The sequence below is a fragment of the Sus scrofa genome, chromosome 3, assembly GCF_054392235.1.
Source record: "Sus scrofa isolate SSC_HxYL_T2T_F1_AM1 chromosome 3, Sscrofa_HxYL_maternal_Yorkshire_Landrace_v2.0, whole genome shotgun sequence".
NCBI lineage: Eukaryota > Metazoa > Chordata > Mammalia > Artiodactyla > Suidae > Sus > Sus scrofa.
Genome location: NC_139385.1, coordinates 83,571,569 through 83,590,270, shown reverse-complemented (window position 1 = coordinate 83,590,270; position 18,702 = coordinate 83,571,569). Strand labels below are relative to the sequence as shown.

Genomic DNA, 18,702 nt, shown 5'->3' with positions numbered 1-18,702 from the left:
GAGATATGAGACACATTCCTCTTGAGTCCTTTTTTCTTTTCCAGAAGGCAACTACTTTCAGCTCTTATAATTTTTTCATCTAATATTTCCCTCTATTTTTCTAAAAAGTATATTTTATAACTACTTCTTGACTTAAATGATTTAGGTATTATTGATTAACTCTTTTGAGAAATTGAGAACTGATCAATCAAGATGAGGGTTTAGCTCTTTTTATCTCTATTTTGACTTCTTCCATCTTTTAGTTGAGATTTTATCTCAATATTTAGTTAAATCAGTAGTTAGGTTTTATACTATTATTATGATGAGGTAAATATGATTAGCCTTTCAGACAAAAGATCCGTTAACCCACTACACCAGGCCAGGCATCAAACCGGAGCCCTCACAGCCACTGGAGCCACTGCAGTGGCATTCTTAACCCACTGCGCCACAGCGGGATCTCTTAAGATTATTTCTTTCATTTACCTTATTTTCTATTAGTGTCTGGTTAATTTTTCCAGTTGCTCAGGTGCCTTCAAATGAATGCAAGAATCTATCAATTTCATTTTTTTTCTCAAAACTTCCATTCTCTAGATTTCGTTCTTCTTTTCCTATTATTTATTTAATAGATAATATTTAATTATAGGTTATACAAACTGTTGGGTATAAATCTCTGTGCTGTACAGTAATCCCTGTTGCTTATCTGTTTTATGAATAGTAGCTTCTAACTGTTAATCCCATACTTATAAGTTTTTTTCTCTAAGAATCTGTTTGTTTTGTATATAGACTCATTTATATTACTTTTAGATTCCACATATAAGTGATATCGTATAGTGCTTATTTTCTCCATCTGACCTGTTTCATTACCTGTAATATTCTCTAGGTCTGTCCATATTGCTGCAAGTGACAAAATTTCATTCTGTTTTATGGCTGAACAATATTCCATTGTATATATGTACCACATCCTTTTAAGCCAGTAGTCCTGCTGATGGGCACTTAAGTTGCTTCCATATCTTGGCTATTGTAAATAATGCCACTGTGAACACGGGGGGTGCATGTATTTTTTCAAATTAGAGTTTTCTTTTTTTTTTCTGGATCTATATTCAGGAGTGGAATTGCTGGCTCATCATTCTATTTTTAGTTTTTTAAGGGTCCTCCATACTGTTTTCCATAGTGGCTAAACCAATTTGCGTTTTCACCAACAGTGTAGGAGTGTTCCCTTTTCTCCACATCCCCTCCAGCATTTAATATTTGTAGACTTCTTGATTTGGCCATTCTGACCTGTGTGAAGTGATACCTCATTGTGGTTTTGATTTGCATTTCTCTAAAAATTAGCAAGGTCGAACATGTTTTCATGTGCCTGTTAGCTGTCTGTATATATGTTTTCTTTGCAAAATGTGTGTTTAGGTCTTCTGCCCAATTTTTAAATTTTTTTTTTTTTTTACAATATTGAGTTGTATGAGTGTTTATGTATTTTGGATATTAACATCTGGTTAGCTGTGTTGTATGCAAATATTTTCCTCCAACCTGTAGGTTGTTTTTTCATTTTGTTAATGGTTTCCTGTGCTGTGCAAAAGCTTTTAAGTTGATTAGGTCCCATTTGTTTATTTTTTGCTTTTATTTCTTTTGCCATGGGAGACTGATCTATGAAAATACTGCTATATTTAAGTCAAAGAATGTTTCACCTATGTTCTCTTCTAGGAGTTTTGTGGTGTCATGTCTTGCATTTGGGTCTTTAAACCATTTGAGTTTATTTTTGTGTATGGTATGAGGGAATGTTTTCATTTCCTTGTATTATATTTACCTATCCAGCTTTCCCAACACTACTTTTTGAAAAGCCTGTCTTTTCTCCATTGTATATTCTTGCCTTTTTGTCATAGCTTAATTGAACATGGACTTATTTCTGGCTTCCCTTTTGTGTTCCATTGACCTATGTTTCTGCTTTTGTACCAGTATTTTGCTTCTTTGATTACTGTGGCTTTGTAGTATAGTCTAGAAGGGTCTGGAGTGTTATACCTCCAGCTTTGTCCTTTTGTCTCAGGACTGTTTGGGGAATTCTGGGTCTTTTGTGGTTCCACAAAAATTTTAGGATTATTTTTCTAATTCTGTGAAAAATGTCATGGGTGTTTTGATATGGATTGCATTAAATCTGTAGACTGCTTTGGGTAGTATGGCCAATTTAACAATATTAATTCTGGGAGTTCCCTGGTGGCTCTGCAGGTTGAAGATCTGGCATTGTCACTTGTCTGATTGCTGTGGCTCTGGTTACAGGTATTGTACAGTTTCGATCCCCAGCCTGGGAACTTCTGCATGCCACGGGCATGGCCAAAAAAACCCAAACCAGTATAAATTTCTTCAATCCGCAAACATGGGATATTTTTCCTTTTCTTTGTATCATCTTCAATTTCCTTTATCTGTGTTTTATAGTTTTTAGTGCATAGGTCTTTCACCTCCTTGGGTAAATTTATTTTTAGGTCTTTTTTTAATGTGATTTTTTTTTTCCCCTTTTTACAGCTGCACCTGTGGCTTATGGAAACTCCCAGGATGGGGGTTGAATTGGAGCTGTGGCTGAGGCCTATGACACAGCCATGGCAACACCAGATCCAAGCTGCATCTACAACCTATGCCACAGCTTATGGCTACACTAGATCCGTAGCCCAATGAGCGAGGCCAGGGATTGAATCTGCATCCTCATATAGACTATCGTGGGTTCTTAACCCACTGAACTACAACAGGAACTCCCGGAAATGATTTTAAATAGGACTTTTTTTTTTTTTTTTTTTTTTACTTTCTCTTTTTCATATTTCATTATTAGTGTATAGAAATGCAATATATTTCTGTATATTAATCTTGTATCCCGCTACCTTGATGAAATCATTTATTAGTTTGTGTAGAGACTTTAGGGTTCTCTATAGAGTATCATGTCATCTGCAGATAGTAACAATTTTACCTCTTCCCTTTCAATTTGGATACCTTTTATATCTTTTTTCTTGTCTGATTGCCATGGCTAGGACTTCCAGTACCATGCTAAATAAAAGCAGTGAGAGTGGGCATCCTTGCCTTGTTCTGAATTTAGTGGGGAAGCTTTCAGCTTTTCACTGTTGAGTATTATGTTGGCTGTGGATTTGTCATAAATGACTTTTATTATGTTGAGTTATGTTCCCTTTAGAGAGTTTTTATCATAAATAGATGTTGAATTTTCTCAAATGTGTTTTCAGTGTCTTTCGAAATGATCATGTAGTTTTTGTCTTTCCCTTTGTTAGATCTCATTCTTCTCATTCTAATCTGGTCTGGTTCTAGGTTTGCACCCAACCTAAAGATTAGGGTCTTTAAAGAGATAACAAAGGAGACTGTACTCATAAAGTAAGAATTGGATACTATGGGAAGAAAAATCAGAGAATGGGAAAGTGCTCTATGAAATTAGAAATATGATAGCCAAGATAGGAGTTGCTGCTGTGGTGCAGTGGGTTAAGAATCAACTGCAGTGGCTTGGGTCACTATGGAGGTGCCAGTCCATCCCAGGCCTGGGGCAGTGGGTTAAAGGATCCCATGTTGCCACAGCTGTGGCTTGGATTCAGTCCCTAACCCTGGAACTTGCATATGCCATAGGTGGGGAGATTAAAAAAAAAAAAAAAAAAAAAAGGAAATATGATAGCCAAGATGGAATTCTGAACAGAAGTGAGAAGATAAAAGTTCTCTCTGTTTGGTGCACAGCTAGAGTTCTGGAACTTTCCTTCATGTCTCCTAGTTTGGATCCTTTGTTACTTAGGTCCTGGTTTGGTTTACTTACCACTTTGGTCAAACACTTACTAAGAAAGGATAAGTGGTGTTCCTGTCGTGGCTCAGCAGAAACGAATCTGAGTAGGAACCGTGAGGTTGCAGGTTTGATCCCTGGCGTTGCTCAGTGGGTTAAGGATCCGGCGTTGCCGTGAGCTGTGGTGTAGGCCAGCAGCTGTAGCTCTGATGTGACCCCTAGCCTGGAAACCTCACCATATGCCTTGGTGTGGCCCTAAAAAGCAAAAAAAAAAAAAAAAAAAAAGAATAAGTTTTCTAAGTCCTTGCGTGTCTCAGAACTAGCTGAGTCTAGGTGTTTCCTCAGAGTTTTAAAGATGCAGTGTTAGTGTATCTACTGTCAGTATTACTAGTAAAAGTATGATGTTAAATTTTGTATGCTTTAAAAAAATGGGTTTTTTTCCTTTCTGATAGCTTTTTAGAGTCTTCTCTTGGGTATTCTGAAATGTTATGGTTATGTGACCTTAACATATTTATTTTTTCATTCATTGTGCTTTGTACTTGGAGGACCCTTTCAACCTGAGGCCTTTTTTTTTCTTAGTCTGGTTGTTTATTTCAATAAGTTCTTTTCTTCTCTCTTCTGTTTTTTTAATCTTTCTCTTTTTTCCTTTTTCACTTTCTCCAGGCAATTTTTTTAACTCTGTCTTCTAGCGCTTCTATTCAGTATTTAATTTTGATGTTTTTTTTTTTTTGTCTTTTCTAGGGCCACTCTCACGGCATATGGAGGTTCCCAGGCTAGGGATCCAATCGGAGCTGTAGCTGCCGGCCTACGCCAGAGCCATAGCAATGCGGGATCCGAGCCGAGTCTGCAACCTACACCACAGCTCACTGAAACGCCAGGTCCTCGACCCACTGAGCAAGGCCGGGAATCGAACCCTCAACCTCATGGTTCCTAGTCGGATTCATTAACCACTGTGCCACGATGGGAACTCCTTGATGATCATTTTTTAATTTTAATCTTTCTTGTTCTCTATTTGCGTCTCTTCATAGCATCCTTTTCTTGTTTTATGGATGCAATATATTTTCTTACCTTTTTAAAGATATTCATGGTAGTTTTATTTTTGGAGTTTTCTTTTGCTTTTTTCGTTGTTCCTGCCCTTTGTGGTCCTTTTTCCTGTTTGGATTTCCAGTTTCTTCAGGAAGAATCTTCCAATCCTTTGTCGTGTGTGATGTAATCCTGGGTGTTGACATTCTGGGAGCAGGGCCAATGAAGGGGAATATGTTGAAATTACCCAACACTACCCCCAGGTTCAGTGATGCACTAAGAGCCCTCACAGGACTGAGCGTGTAAGTCGTACTCACAGCTCTGATTTAATACAGAGGAAGGATATAAAGCAAAATCAGCCAAAGGAAAAGGAGTGTAGGGCAAAGTCCAGGGAAAGCAGGCACAAGCTTCCAGAGTCCTCTCCCACTAGAGTCACACAGACCGTGTGGAATTTCTCCAGCACTGAATTGTGACAACCTATGTGAAGTGTTGTCCATCAGGGCATCTCATTAGCAACTCAGTGCCCAAGCTTTTTACTTGGTACTGCTCTTATAGGTACCTTCCCCCTAGCACATATCAAAAAGCCAAACTCCCAGAAGGAAAGCAGGTGTTCGGCACAAACCGAATTGTTTGTGTTTATGCACATTGAGGTACTCTTATCAGGTAGGGAATGGTGGAAACTTTTCTGAAATCAGAGTTCCCAGTCATCAGCCAAGGGCTAGCCTTGCAAGTAGGCTGTTTAAAGGATAGCAGTCTCAGGCCCACTATGTGAATTCCTTGAGGGCCCCATGGTTTACTATACAGTTGATACTTGAACAACGTGGATTTAAACTATGCAGGTCCACTTATACAAGGAATTTTTTCAAGAAATATATTGGAAAAATATTTAGAGATTTATGACAATTTGAAAAACTTAGAAACTCTGTAGACTAGAAACATGGAAAAAATTAAGAAAAAGCTATGGTGTGAATGCTACATATATGTAGATACTGTTTATCCTTAGACAGGCATAAGGTGAGTGATAGTTAATGTAAAATTAATAGTGTGTTGGTTTTCTTACGTTTCTATAACTTTGATTTCAAAGAATTATATTACTGTATAGTTTGCCTCTCTCTCTCTCTCCTAATTGGAGAAACTGTGTATCAGCCTATCATCACAGTTAAGTCTTTTTTTTTAAGGTAACAATGTTTCCAATACTGTATTATGAATATGACTGTAAGACTGTATGCCATAAACATTTTATAATGATTTATTTATTAGTGTATAGGCTAGGCTACCGTGAAGTGATCATATTGATTGCACTAGGCTACCATAAAACAATCATGTTGCTGCTTCTTCATTATTAATACATAAATCATTATGCCTGTAAATAAATATGAATTTCTTTTTCACATCATCCTTTCATTTTTGATGTCTGGTATTAGTAATATATATAATATCTACAGTGTTTTACCATATAAGACAATATGATGCTGTACTGACAGACGATTCTTCTAAACAGATGTAAATGTATAGTATCAGTAAATACAGTACTATAAATGTATTTTCCCTTCCTTATAATTTTCTTAATAACATTTTGTGTTCTCTAACTACTTTATGGTAAAAATACAATATATAATACATATGACATACGTATGTGTTAATCAGCTATGTTATTGATAAGGTTTCTGGTCAATAGCAGGCTATTAGTGGTTAAGTTTGGGGAGAGTCAAAAGTTATAGAAGGGGAGCGCCCTTCACGGCTCAGCAGTTAATGAGTCCGACTAGGATCCATGAGGACTCGGGGAGTTCGATCCCTGGCCTTGCTCAGTGGGTTAAGGATCCGACGAGCTGTGGTGTAGGTTGCAGACATGGTTTGGATCTGACATTGCTGGGACTGTGGCATAGGCTGGCAGCTGTAGCTCCAATTAGACCCCTAGCCTGGGAACTTCCATATGCCTCAGGTGCAGCCCTAAAAAGCAAAAAAAAAAAAAAAAGAAGAAGAAGAAGAAGTTATAGGTGGATTTTCCTTTGCAACGGGACAGGCGGTCTGTGCCTCTAACCCCATGTTGTTCAGGGATCACCTGTATAGGCTTTTTCTTAACTTGCTTATCTCTGCCTTGTCCCTTATCCTGGCCCTTGACTGGTAACCTGGAGGCCAGAGACTTACCTGCTGTGAGGCTGACAGAGTCACCTGTTTGCAATAGGGTAAGAGAGCAGCCCTAGGTGAGGGGGTATCCAACATTTTGCTGTTTACTTGTCCTATAACTAGGTGAGTGTTTCTCAAAGTGCACTCTTAGAAGTTCCCTTTGTGGCTCAGTGGTAATGAACCCAACTGATATCCGTAAGGACTCGGGTTTGATCCCTGGCCTCGTTCAGTGGGCTAAGGATCTGGCGTTTTGGTGAGCTATGGTGTAGGTCGCAGACGCGGCTCAGATTCCATGTTGCTGTCGCTGTGGCTGTGATGTAGGCTGGCAGTTTTAGCTCCAATTCGCCCCCAGCCTGGGAACTTCCATATGACGAGGGTGCAGCCCTAAAAAAAAAAAAAAAAAAATAGTCTTAGGGGGTTCCTTAGACCCTTTTTTGTAATAATACTTACATGATATTTGCCTTTTTCTTATAAGCATATAATGGAGTAGCTATATACTATTGCAGTAGATTGGTTGCAGAAATATAAAGCAGTGCCATTGTTCCAATTTTTTGTTTTGGAAAATAGTTATTTTTTCATAAAAATTATGAGATTATTTTTAAATGGGCCAATAGGAGTCTTACTAAAATTTCTGTTTTTCTTAAGACAATAAATCTAGATAGATATGATCCACATAAGCAAAATTCTCTGGAGTCTCAAAGTTTTTTATTTTTTAAATATTTTATTAGTATTATTTGACTGTGCATTTTGGATGCAGAAGTTCCTTGGCCCTCACCAGAGCAGTTATCCAAGCCACAGCAGTGACAATGCCAGATCCTTAACTGCTAGGTCACCAGAAACTCCTCAGTGCTTTTTTTTTTTTTTTTTTGTCTTTTTAGGGCCGCACCCAAGGTTCCCAGGCTAGGGGTGGACTTGGAGCAGCAGCTGCTGGCCTACACCACAGCCACAGCAACGCCAGATCCAAACCGCATCTTTGACCTATACCACAGCTCATGGCAATGCCAGATCCTTAACCCATGGAGTGAGGCCTCATGGATACTAGTTGGGTTTGTTAACTGCTGAGCCATGACGGGAACTCTTCCTCGGTGCTTTTCAAATATGTAGGTCCTTGTGTTGCGGAAACCGCAAAAACCGTGGCAATGGAAGGAGACAAACAGCACTCGGAGATATGGAAAAGCAAGGTTTATTCAGCACCGGTGAGGGCTCAGAGGAGTCACCTCCAGAGTCTGAGCACCAGGTCTTTGTTCCCAGTAACTTTTATACACTACAAGGTCTTGATTTTTCCATGTAAGCATCCCGGACCTCCCCCATCCCCAAGCAGACAGTGTTCCTCCCCAAGAAACTGAGCAAGCAAGGTTACAGAAGCGGAACTGATAAGCAATGCTGGGTACCTGATTAGCAGGGCTGCTGGCTTGGACAGAGGGCACACAGTTGTTACATTATTACAAGAAGGGTGGCATAGTGATGAGCACAGCTGGAAAGGCTTGTAGCTGCCTTCTTAGCCAAGGCGGGGTTGTTCTTGTTAAAACTCCATTTCACTTGGACCAAAAAGCTTGAGAAGCCTATGTTTCCTATTTTTCTGAGTCTAGCAATTTGTCCTTTTACTAGTTGTCTATACCTGTGTCGTCAGGTATGGTAGCCACTAGCCACATGTAGCTATTTAAATATAAGCTAATTAAAATAAAATTTAAAAATTCTGTTTCTCAGTCATGCCACCAACATTTCAGTGGTTCAGTAACCACATGTGGGTTGTGGTTACTGGGTAGGGCAGCACAGATGGAGAACATTTCCATCATTGCAAAAAGTTCTGTTGAACTGTGGTGAACAAAGCCATTAACATTTAGAAGCTGCTCTTGTCTCTTGCTTTTATCCTTTTCTACCCCCATGCTCTTTGCTCACATCATCATAGCTAAGCACATATATATCTTATTGGTTCATAAAACATTTCATCATCACCAAGGCAGAGGGGGCAGGACAGGCTTTACTAGTGCACACACCCCTGCATGCTCAGATTGCTTATGAAGTGGAGGTGGCGTTGCCCTGCACGCAATGCAGACCTGTGCAAAGCACTATGCAGTGAAGCACCTTTACAAAATCTGCCATGTGAATGGCTCCCACTGGAGGTGTGTGGTGCAGTGCAGTGCAGTGGTCCTGAGTGCCTCAAAGAACCAGGATTTGAATCCAAGTTTGTGTAATTCTAAGGGTCTGCTTTTTAAAAATTTGGAGTTAGGGGAGTTCCCATCATGGCACCGTAGTTAACGAATCTGACTAGGAACCATGAGGTTTCGAGTTCGGTCGCTGGCCTTGCTCAGTGGGTTAACGATCCAGCGTTGCCGTGAGCTGTGGTGTAGGTTGCAGACTCGGCTCGGATCCCGCATTGCTGTGGCTCTGGCGTAGGCCGGCAGCTACAGCTCCGATTAGACCCCCAGCCTGGGAACCTCCAGGTGCTGTGGGAGCAGCTCAAGAAAAGGCAAAAAGACAAAAAACAAAACAAAACAAAACTTGGAGTTAGCCTCTGTGGAGCATCACCCCAGAACTTCATATGCCACGGGACAGCCAAAAAATGAAAAGAAAAGCAAACAAACAAAACCTAGGTTAAGATTACCAATCAATCCTCTTGTCCTAGATATATATGCTGTTGGAGGAAAAATTTTCAAAAACAGGTAAAATCATGATTTTCATACAGATATAAAACAAACAAATGTTAAACATTTTATGTGACTCATTAATTAAATAAGGCAACTAGTAAGATGTTATAACTTAATTCAAAGGGAGAGTCAGAAGAATAGATCCATCTACAGATACATATTATGATAAAGGTACAGAAGATGGCAGAACTGGCTTCTTCTCCAGTAGAGGGAAGTCAATTGAACCTCCCCCAGATGGAATTTACATGCCTGGAGGCAAGGGATGTTTTGCATCACTATCAGTTTTCCGTAGAAACTAAGATACTAAAATAACTCCTGGGCGAAGGCTGGAATTAGATCATCTGGGAGGGTGTGATTTAAATGCAGCATAGCTTTCCTCTGAAACAAAGAATGCAGCTTACAAAACTCATCCAGCAAAGTTTTGATTTTAATTTGCCTGCCCAGGTAAAACGATTTATACGAAAATTCTGGATGACAGAGAAGTTACATCTACCATCGAAATGAGTAAATTCGTATTCTGGGTTTGTTTTGTTTGCTAGATTACTTGCTTGTTTTAAGCAAGTTGCTTAGGTTTGTAAGACAAATTAGTGATGAACTAAAGGTATTCTTTAGAAGACTTTTCACTTTGGTCCCAATTGGTTTCCCTACTGATCAATGAGAGTGACTGGCATTTTTTTTTTTTTTCTTCTGTGTTCAACACTGTCTGGAGCTTGGAGGGCAGCAAACTTAGTAAGCCTCAGTCCTGTATTTTCACTGGTGAGACAGCCTTTGTACATAGTGAACCATTAGACAGTGAGATAGGTACTGCACAGAGGTGGGAATAGTGTATTGTAAAATCACAAAGGAGGAAGCGATGAAATCTGGCTAGGGAGTTAACAACTTGTCAGTGCCTTGAAGGACAACTAGAATTGAACCAGAATGCTCTTCCCATTTATGAGAAATAAATATGAGAACCTGCGATTATACTTCCAAGTAAAAAGCTAATCTTCTAGGTGATCCCCAACCTAGTCTCCTGGTATTCTCAGCCTGTGAGCTTCTCTCAGCACTGTATTGGGATTGGTCTATACCTTCATAGATGGTGATGGAAGTGGCAGTGCATGGATTCCAAAACTTGTTCATAAGACATTGCTGCTTCCATTGTGGTCTTGTGGCTTGCTTGCTGAGTGCAAACAACTGTTAGATTGTGGGACAATTAAGCAGTACTATGAATAGGCTCATGTGGGAAGAAACCAAGTTTACTCTGGGCCAGCGGCCACCCAGCCAAAGAGTATTTCCTTTCTTCCCTGACATCTAGCTTTATCTCTCTGTGACTAAGTTCTTGGGAGTAGAAGAGATAGATGCAACTTCTGGTACCTGCCTTTAAAACATAGTTTCTTGGAGTTCCTGCTGTGGTGCTATGGATTAAGAATCCAACTATAGTGACTTGGGTTGCTGCTGCAGAGGCATGGGTTCGATCCCCATTTCTGGCACAGTGGGTTAAGGATCTAGTGTTGCTATGGCTTGGGTCTCATCGGTGGCTTGAATTCTGTCTCTGGCCCAGGAACTTCCATATTTCTCGGGTGTGGCCATAGAAAAAAAACACAAAAATATAGTCTCTCAATCTTTTGTTCATTATCATTTCCGTAAGGAGGCTCTTTAGGAGTTCCCGTCATGGCTCAGGGGAAGCAAATCTGACTAGTATCCATGAGGATGCAGGTTCCATCCCTGGCCCTGCTTAGTGGGTTAAGGATCCAGCATTGCCACGAGCTGTGGTGTAGGTCAAAGATGTGGCTCAGATCTGACATTGCTATGGCTCTGGTGCAGGCCGGCTGCTATAGCTCCGGCTTGACCCCTAGCCTGGGAACCTCCAAAAACCACGAGTGCAGCCCTGGAAAAAAAAAAAAAAAGACATAAGGAGGCTTCTTTCCTAATTGCCCCCGTGAAAATTTAATACTACAGATGTATTATTGTATACCTGTTTATGCGTTGTGTTTAAATATCTGTCCTTTATCTGTAAAAAGACTACATTTTTTTTCCCCTTCCACCTCACGTGAACCAGCTTTTGCCTCTTGGGGGTAATATGTCCTTGCTGAGAATGCATGCTTTCACTGGCTGGGTTTGCTGTCTCCCTCTCTTTCTTCCGCCATGTGGGCAGAATTGTGCAGTGAGCTAACTTCAACTAGGCAGACAAAAAGAGAATGTAAACAGCAAGGTAGAAGGAACCCGGAGGCTTAGGCACCATTGATACCAGAAAGATGATACCGGAAACCGGGTTCTGTTCACGGCAGTCGAAGAATGAACGCCCAAAACACACAGACAGCAAGCAAGCAAAGTCTTTATTAAAGGAAAGCAAATAGCTCCCAGGGCTGCTGGAAGGAGGAAGAAGAGCCCCCCTTCTCTATTGCCCTAGACGGGTTTTTATTCCTTAAAGATGGGGAGGGTACCAACTGTGGGGTCCCGAAAGATGTGGTTTTCTCCCACTGGCCTTGTTCTATTACCTGTATCAGTCCTTGTCCAGTAGGGTCTTAGGGGTGGAAATGTCCCATAAATCCCATAGTTTCTGTGTCTTTTTCTTCCCGTAAATGGAGTCACAGGGGATTAGGGATTAATGTCCATCTGGGCGTAGGTACACTCTCTATAGTAAACAAGGCCTGTGGGGATGTTACTCCCTGGAGCCCTTAAGCTTCAAATGTTAATCAATGGCCCATCAAATAATGCATCAAAGCCCATGCTCCTACACTGACTATCTGAGTTAATATTCTGCCTCACCATTACAGAACAAACCTACCAGCCTCTGTCTAGACAGTTGACTGAGAAAGAACCATACTCTGATCTTGTTTGAACCATTTTATTTGGGACCCTTTATTGCAGCAGCTTAGTCTGTGTACTAACAAATATGCATCCCATATCCTCAAAATTGCTTTAGAAATGTAAAAAAAAAAAAGTCTCTTCTGAGTTCCCTGGCAGCCTAGTGGTTAAGGATTCAGCATTGTCACTGCTAAGGCTCATTGTCACTCCTGTGACTTGACTCCAATCCCTGGCCTGGGAACTTCTGCGTGGCATGGGCACTGTCAGAAAAAGATTTAAAAAAATAATAAATTGAAAAAATAAAAGTTTCTCTTCTGTTAGTCCATATCATCAATCTACTTACCTATGATGTAGAAATATTATTTACCCTTCTGCCATCTGCAGGCATCTAATGATTACCAGTCTTGCAAACTGATACATACTTACATTATTTATTCAAAATTTGGGCATTTCTAAGTGATATCTCATAACCAATGAACCAAGGTATTAACCATGCTTCATCTCATAACATGTATTGCTAGTTTGCTCTAGTTTTATTTTGTTGGCTTCTTTAACCATAAGTTTTGAAGCAGTAGAGTGTATGAGGACCACATACAGGACTTTCATGAACTTTTTTTTTTTGCTTTTTAGGGCCACACCCTCGGCATATGGAGGTTCCCAGGCTAGGGGTCTAATTGGAGCTGCAGCTTCCAGCCTACACCACAGCCGCACCAGATCTGAGCCAAGTCTGCCACCTACACCACAGCTCAAGGCAACGCCGGATCCTTAACCCACTGAGCGAGGCCAGCGATCGAACCGCAACCTCATGGTACCTAGTCGGATTCGTTAACCACTGGGCCATGACAGGAACTCATTTCATGAACATTTTTAGGGCATATTTCAGAAATTTGGAAAGATAATATTTAATTCCCTAAACTTCAATAAAAGAGTAGAATAGGAGACCGCATTACTTTCAACCGATCTTTTAGAATATTGAAGTTGGGTTTTTTTTTTTTTTTTTTTTTTTGTCTTTTTGCCATTTCTTGGGCCGCTCCCGCGGCATATGGGAGGTTCCCAGGCTAGGGGTCTAATCGGAGCTGTAGCCGCCAGCCTACGCCAGAGCCACAGCAACGCTGGATCCAAGTCGAGTCTGCAACCTACACCACAGCTCACGGCAACACCGGATTGCTAGCCCACTGAGCAAGGGCAGGGATCGAACCTGCAACCTGATGGTTCCTGCTCGGATTCATTAACCACTGTGCCACTTTGGGAACTCCCATATTAAAGTTGTTTTAGGAGAGTGATTCCCAAAGTGTGGTCCCTGCCCTGGGGCAGCAGCATCAGTGTCCCTAAGAGTTCCCTGGGAACTTATTGGAAATGCAAATCCTTGGGCCTCACCTCATACCTACTAAATCAGAAACCCTAAGGGTGGAGCCCAGTAATCTGGTTTAAAACCTCTCCAGGGGATTCTGATTTGTGTTCAAAGTTTGAGCAGCACTTCCTTAGAAGAATGGCGATAACCTTGAAAAGTAAGCCATTTCACCAGTAGTGTCCTTCCTCACCCTTCATGCTCAGTGTTTATTGGCACCATGGCAACAAGATGTGCAAGATCCCTTCATCTTGGGGTGGCTACCATTAACGTTCTGGTTACCGTCCTTTCGTGCAGCTCTGTAGGTACATATATGTGCATATATTTAATTGTACACATATGAGATCATATTGATTTTGTTTGTTTGCTTTTTAGAGCTGCACCAGCAGCATATGGAGGTTCCCAGGCTAGGGGTCAAATCGGAGTTGCAGCTGCCAGCCTCTGCCACAGCCACAGCAAGATGGGATCCGAGCCGTGTCTGTGACCTACACCACAGCTCATGGCAACATTGGATACTTAACCCATGGAGTAGGCGTCAGGCATGGAACCAAATCCTCATGGACACTGGTCAGGTTTGTTACTGCTGAGCCGCAGTGGAAACTCCATATTTATATTTTTTAGTAGTCACTTTTTGGTTAATCTTTCCCTTCTTATATTCCACATTTTAGCAATGTAATCTTAAAACGAGGAAATATATACATTTCCGCTATATGTATGTGTGTGTGTATATATATATAATAAATATAGCTACATTTTCTTTATGCTCATATATATACCACATAAAGATACAACACATGAGTTTTTCTCTTTTGAAGTAATTCATATAATTAAATTTTTTATTACTTCCTGAGTCTTTTTTTTTTTTTTTTTTAAGGGCCACAACTGTGGCATATGGAAGTTTCCTGGTAGGGGTCAAAACAGAGCTATAGCTGTTGGCCTATGCCACAGCCATAGCAACACTCGATCTGAGTCTCATCTGTGACCTATAGCACAGCTCACGGCAATGCTGGATCCTTAAACCACTGAGCGAGGCCGGGGATTGAACCTGCATCCTCATAGATACTAGTTGGGTTTGTAACCCACTGAGCCACAATACGAACTCCCTGAGTCAATTTTTATAACTTACCTTTTGCTAAGAAGTCATTTGTTTTCTTGGGGTTTTAAATTTGTTGTCAGGGGGTTGCATGTGATACTCCCTTACAGATTATTTAAGCTCTTTGATATCTTCTTTCTTATTTCTGATCTTGTGCATTTTTGTTCAGTTCTCTCCCTCCTTCCCCACTCTTTGCCAGAATCAATGTTTTGTTTTTCCAAAGACCAAGCTTTTGGATTTATATATCCTAGCTATTATTTCTTATATTTACTCTTAGGTTTATTTTTATTAATTCCTTCTTCCTAATGTATTCTGCTTTTTATCCATTTTCCTTTATTTTTTTTTTTAAAGCAAAGTGATTTTATTTATGCTATTGCAACAAGGAGAGCAATCCAGATCTGAAGTCCTTTTTCCTTATTTTGAATAATAATTTCTTTACATTTTGTTAAACCCTGTTTAATGATGAAGGCGCTAAAATTTCCTTTGAGGACCGTTTTTTTTTTTCTTTCTTTCTTTTTTTTTTTTTTTCATGAGGTCCGTTTTAGCTCCTAGAATGGTATCTCATTGGTCTGAATTTTTCTCCTTTTCATCACCTTCTAAATGGTTTGCAATTTCACTTCTGATTTCTTTGATCCACAACATTTAGTAGTATGTTTGTTAATTTCCAAATATTTGTGATTTTCGAAAATCTTTTTACTGTTTGGAATTGTATTGAATGATCAGAGAATATGATGTGCATAATCCCTACTTCTTTACATTTTTTTCATCCATCGTTTATTTTATTTTATTTATTTATTTATTTATTTTTTGGGTCTTTTTGCTATTTATTGGGCCGCTCCCGCTGCATATGGAGGTTCCCAGGCTAGGGGTCGAATTGGAGCTGTAGCCGCTGGCCTACGCCAGAGCCACAGCAACGCTGGATCCAAGCCGCGTCTGCAACCTACACCACAGCTCACAGCAATGCCGGATCCTTCACCCACTGAGCAAGGGCAGGGACTGAACCCTCAACCTCATGGTTCCTAGTCGAATTCGTTAACCACTGCGCCACGCCCAGGATGGGAACTCCCATAGTTGATTTTAAATGGCAGAGTTGTTTGAACATTTTTGCCCTGTAGGTTTTTTCACTTTTCATAGAGAAGGATAGAATTACTAGTTGCTTCTCAGGTAGACAGAGTATGTGCCATGTATTTAAGAGTTTTTGGCATGAACTGTCTACAGAAATGGAACAAGAATTTCTCATCCCAGGAGTTTTCTTACTTGTTTGTTTATTTTTCTCTACAGGTTTAGTTTAGAAGAGCTAATCACCTCCATTTTGAACTCAGTTTTCTTAGAACAAGGGCCATTTAGATGACAAAAAAGTAGAAGGCGAGGCCATTAAAAAAAGCAAAACCAAAAAAACCTTAGGCTTTTTACATGCAACTGGGTGTTCCGGGCAGTTAACCAAGATTTAGTAGAAGACTGTTAAGCTCTAGAGAAAGAAAGGAAGCCTTTTTTATGTATAAAGACTACTGTATGCTTTGCTGATTTTACTAAGAATATACATGGGTGTTGATAGGAGTTAAATGTTATGATGGGTTGTCAGGGGGTGTGTGGGGGGGGGAAGGTGTCCCAAATCGATTGCATGTGGACCATTTGTTGGGCCTTTACAGTGTTTTACATGTTTTGAATTAGTTGCCAACACTTTAAAACAAGGTAGCTTCACAGCCCCCTCCCCCACCAGCATTTCCAGTGTTTAAAGACTCTGAAAACATTGAGACTACATTAGAACGCTGCTGCAATAGGCTGGACCTGGGGCATGCGTGCCTGTCCCTTTTAGAAAGGCATGTGCTCTCCACTTCTATGTCCCCCCCGTCATTCCCTCTTGCACCCAATATCTAGGCTAAGTGACAGTAATCATTTATCCTTTGTACTTGTGTTGCTTTTTTTCCACAGTAGCTTTAAAAAGCAAGGGCAGTATTGTCTGAGTCCACTTTTCTCTCAAATATGGGGAAAGAAAAGGGCCTTTTCATTTTTTTTTTGGTCTTTTTGCCATTTCTTGGGCCGCTCCCGCGGCATATGGAAGTTCCCAGGCTAGGGGTCTAATCGGAGCTGAAGCCGCTGGCCTACACCAGGGCCACAGCAATGCTGGATCTGAGCCGCATCTGCAACCTACACCACAGCTCACGGCGACGCCGGATCGTTAACCCACTGAGCAAGGGCAGGGATCGAACCCGCAACCTCATGGTTCCTAGTTGGATTTGTTAACCACTGCACCACGACGGGAACTCCAGGGCCTTTTCATTATTAAAAAAATTTTTAAGATATTTTTTGTTTGTGGAAATAAAGAATATTCCTGTTTTAGTATGCAAAGTGTATGTGTCAAAAGAATGCAAAGTAAGATGCCGTTTTTTTAAAACCAAGCACCGTAACTGGTGTATAGAAAAGATACATTAGGGTTTGAATGGGAATTGAATAAGGGGCACTACTATGATATGTAGTTATTTATTTGGTAAGAAAAAATTCCTGGTCATCAATACTTTATATTGATGTTTAAGTTCCCAAAGCAGAACCTTTCAAATAGATTAATACCTCAAATAGAAAAAGACAAAATAAATATAATTGGAAATACTATTTTATAGCATACTGAAGATATATGACTAAGAACTTAAAAGGCAGGTTACATTACAAATTTAAATTATTTGTGGCATCGTCAAAGCTCATGCAAATCCATACAGAGATAATATCATGTTTAGCAAAATTCGTGGTATGTGAAAATTTTAATGAGTTGAGAACTTCTGGATTTGTTGCCCATGAAAAGGCCAGTATCAGGTGACTCATTTATGTATGTTGGAAAAGTCTATCAAAATTTAATGAAAATGGGTAAAAATATATTAGTTTGATTATAGATAGTGTTCTTGGAATAGTGAATAGTTGGAGTTAACATTGGACCATGTTGGAAAGACAAGTCATGGATTTAATAATTTGTTTACTGCAGATTTTACTAGGAATAATTTTAGGACAAAAGTCCCCAAATGCAACTACTCTCGTAACTATCACCAACTAATATAACTATCACAATAAATTAGATACTGATTCATGAACTTCGGATATTTAAAGGCTTTGCAGGATTTATAATATGTACAACTCTAGTCTCCAATATGTAGTTTTGGGCTAATAATGCTTTTTAACTGTTATAAGAAATTAATCTGTGCTTGTCATCCAAAGGAAAATCTTTGCCCTCAGTGTACCAGGATGAGTGGCTCAATGATTGGCTTTTTTAGTTGAACCTACAGCTCATCTAACTACTGTAAATATTTTTTTACAGTGGCATTGGCAAGAAGTGCCACGTTTGTATGATTCATTTTTCCCATTTGTAATAAATATATGTGGTTTTTGGCAAACATTTTTTTTTTTTTTAAGGAATAGTCTGGATCACTTCATATGCTGAAGTTGGTTTCCAGAAATGAAAATTATGGCCTTACCTTTATTCCCCAAATTATGGAATTTAAGACTGAATTCCAAGTAGGCTCTTTGATTTTACACTTTGTGAAAATGAAATTTTTTTTTGTTAGTAGCAATTAACATGAATGGATAGCTACAAATGAAAGTATTAAAAACTGAGTACTAGAACATCAGAGCATCAGAATTATGCAAATACCTTTCCATTATCCTAAACTCAAAACTCACCAAAATTTCATCTTTGTTTGAAAATACCTGTGTATAAGAGGAGTTATTTTCTCTTATGAAGCTAAAAAACAACAACAAAAACAAAACAAAACAAAAACCCATACCACTCTTAGTTCAAGGATTCAGGGCTGAATTCTCTTTTACACATTGCATGGGACTCTAACTACATTGACATCTTGGTACAGGGGAAAGCGTCTCAAGGTTTTGTTTTCATGTAAAAAAAATACGAATTACAAGAAAAATTTAATAATTAAGTTCCTATTTTTTAATTTATATTTTT

At 39.7% G+C, this 18,702-nt stretch overlaps 1 protein-coding gene across 10 annotated transcripts in view; it reads left to right on the top strand.

Annotated features, from left to right (window-relative positions):
• The window catches only part of ZNF638 (zinc finger protein 638), a 140,625-nt gene that overhangs the window by 6,489 nt on the left and 115,434 nt on the right, over positions 1–18,702 (top strand). The window lies entirely within an intron of this gene.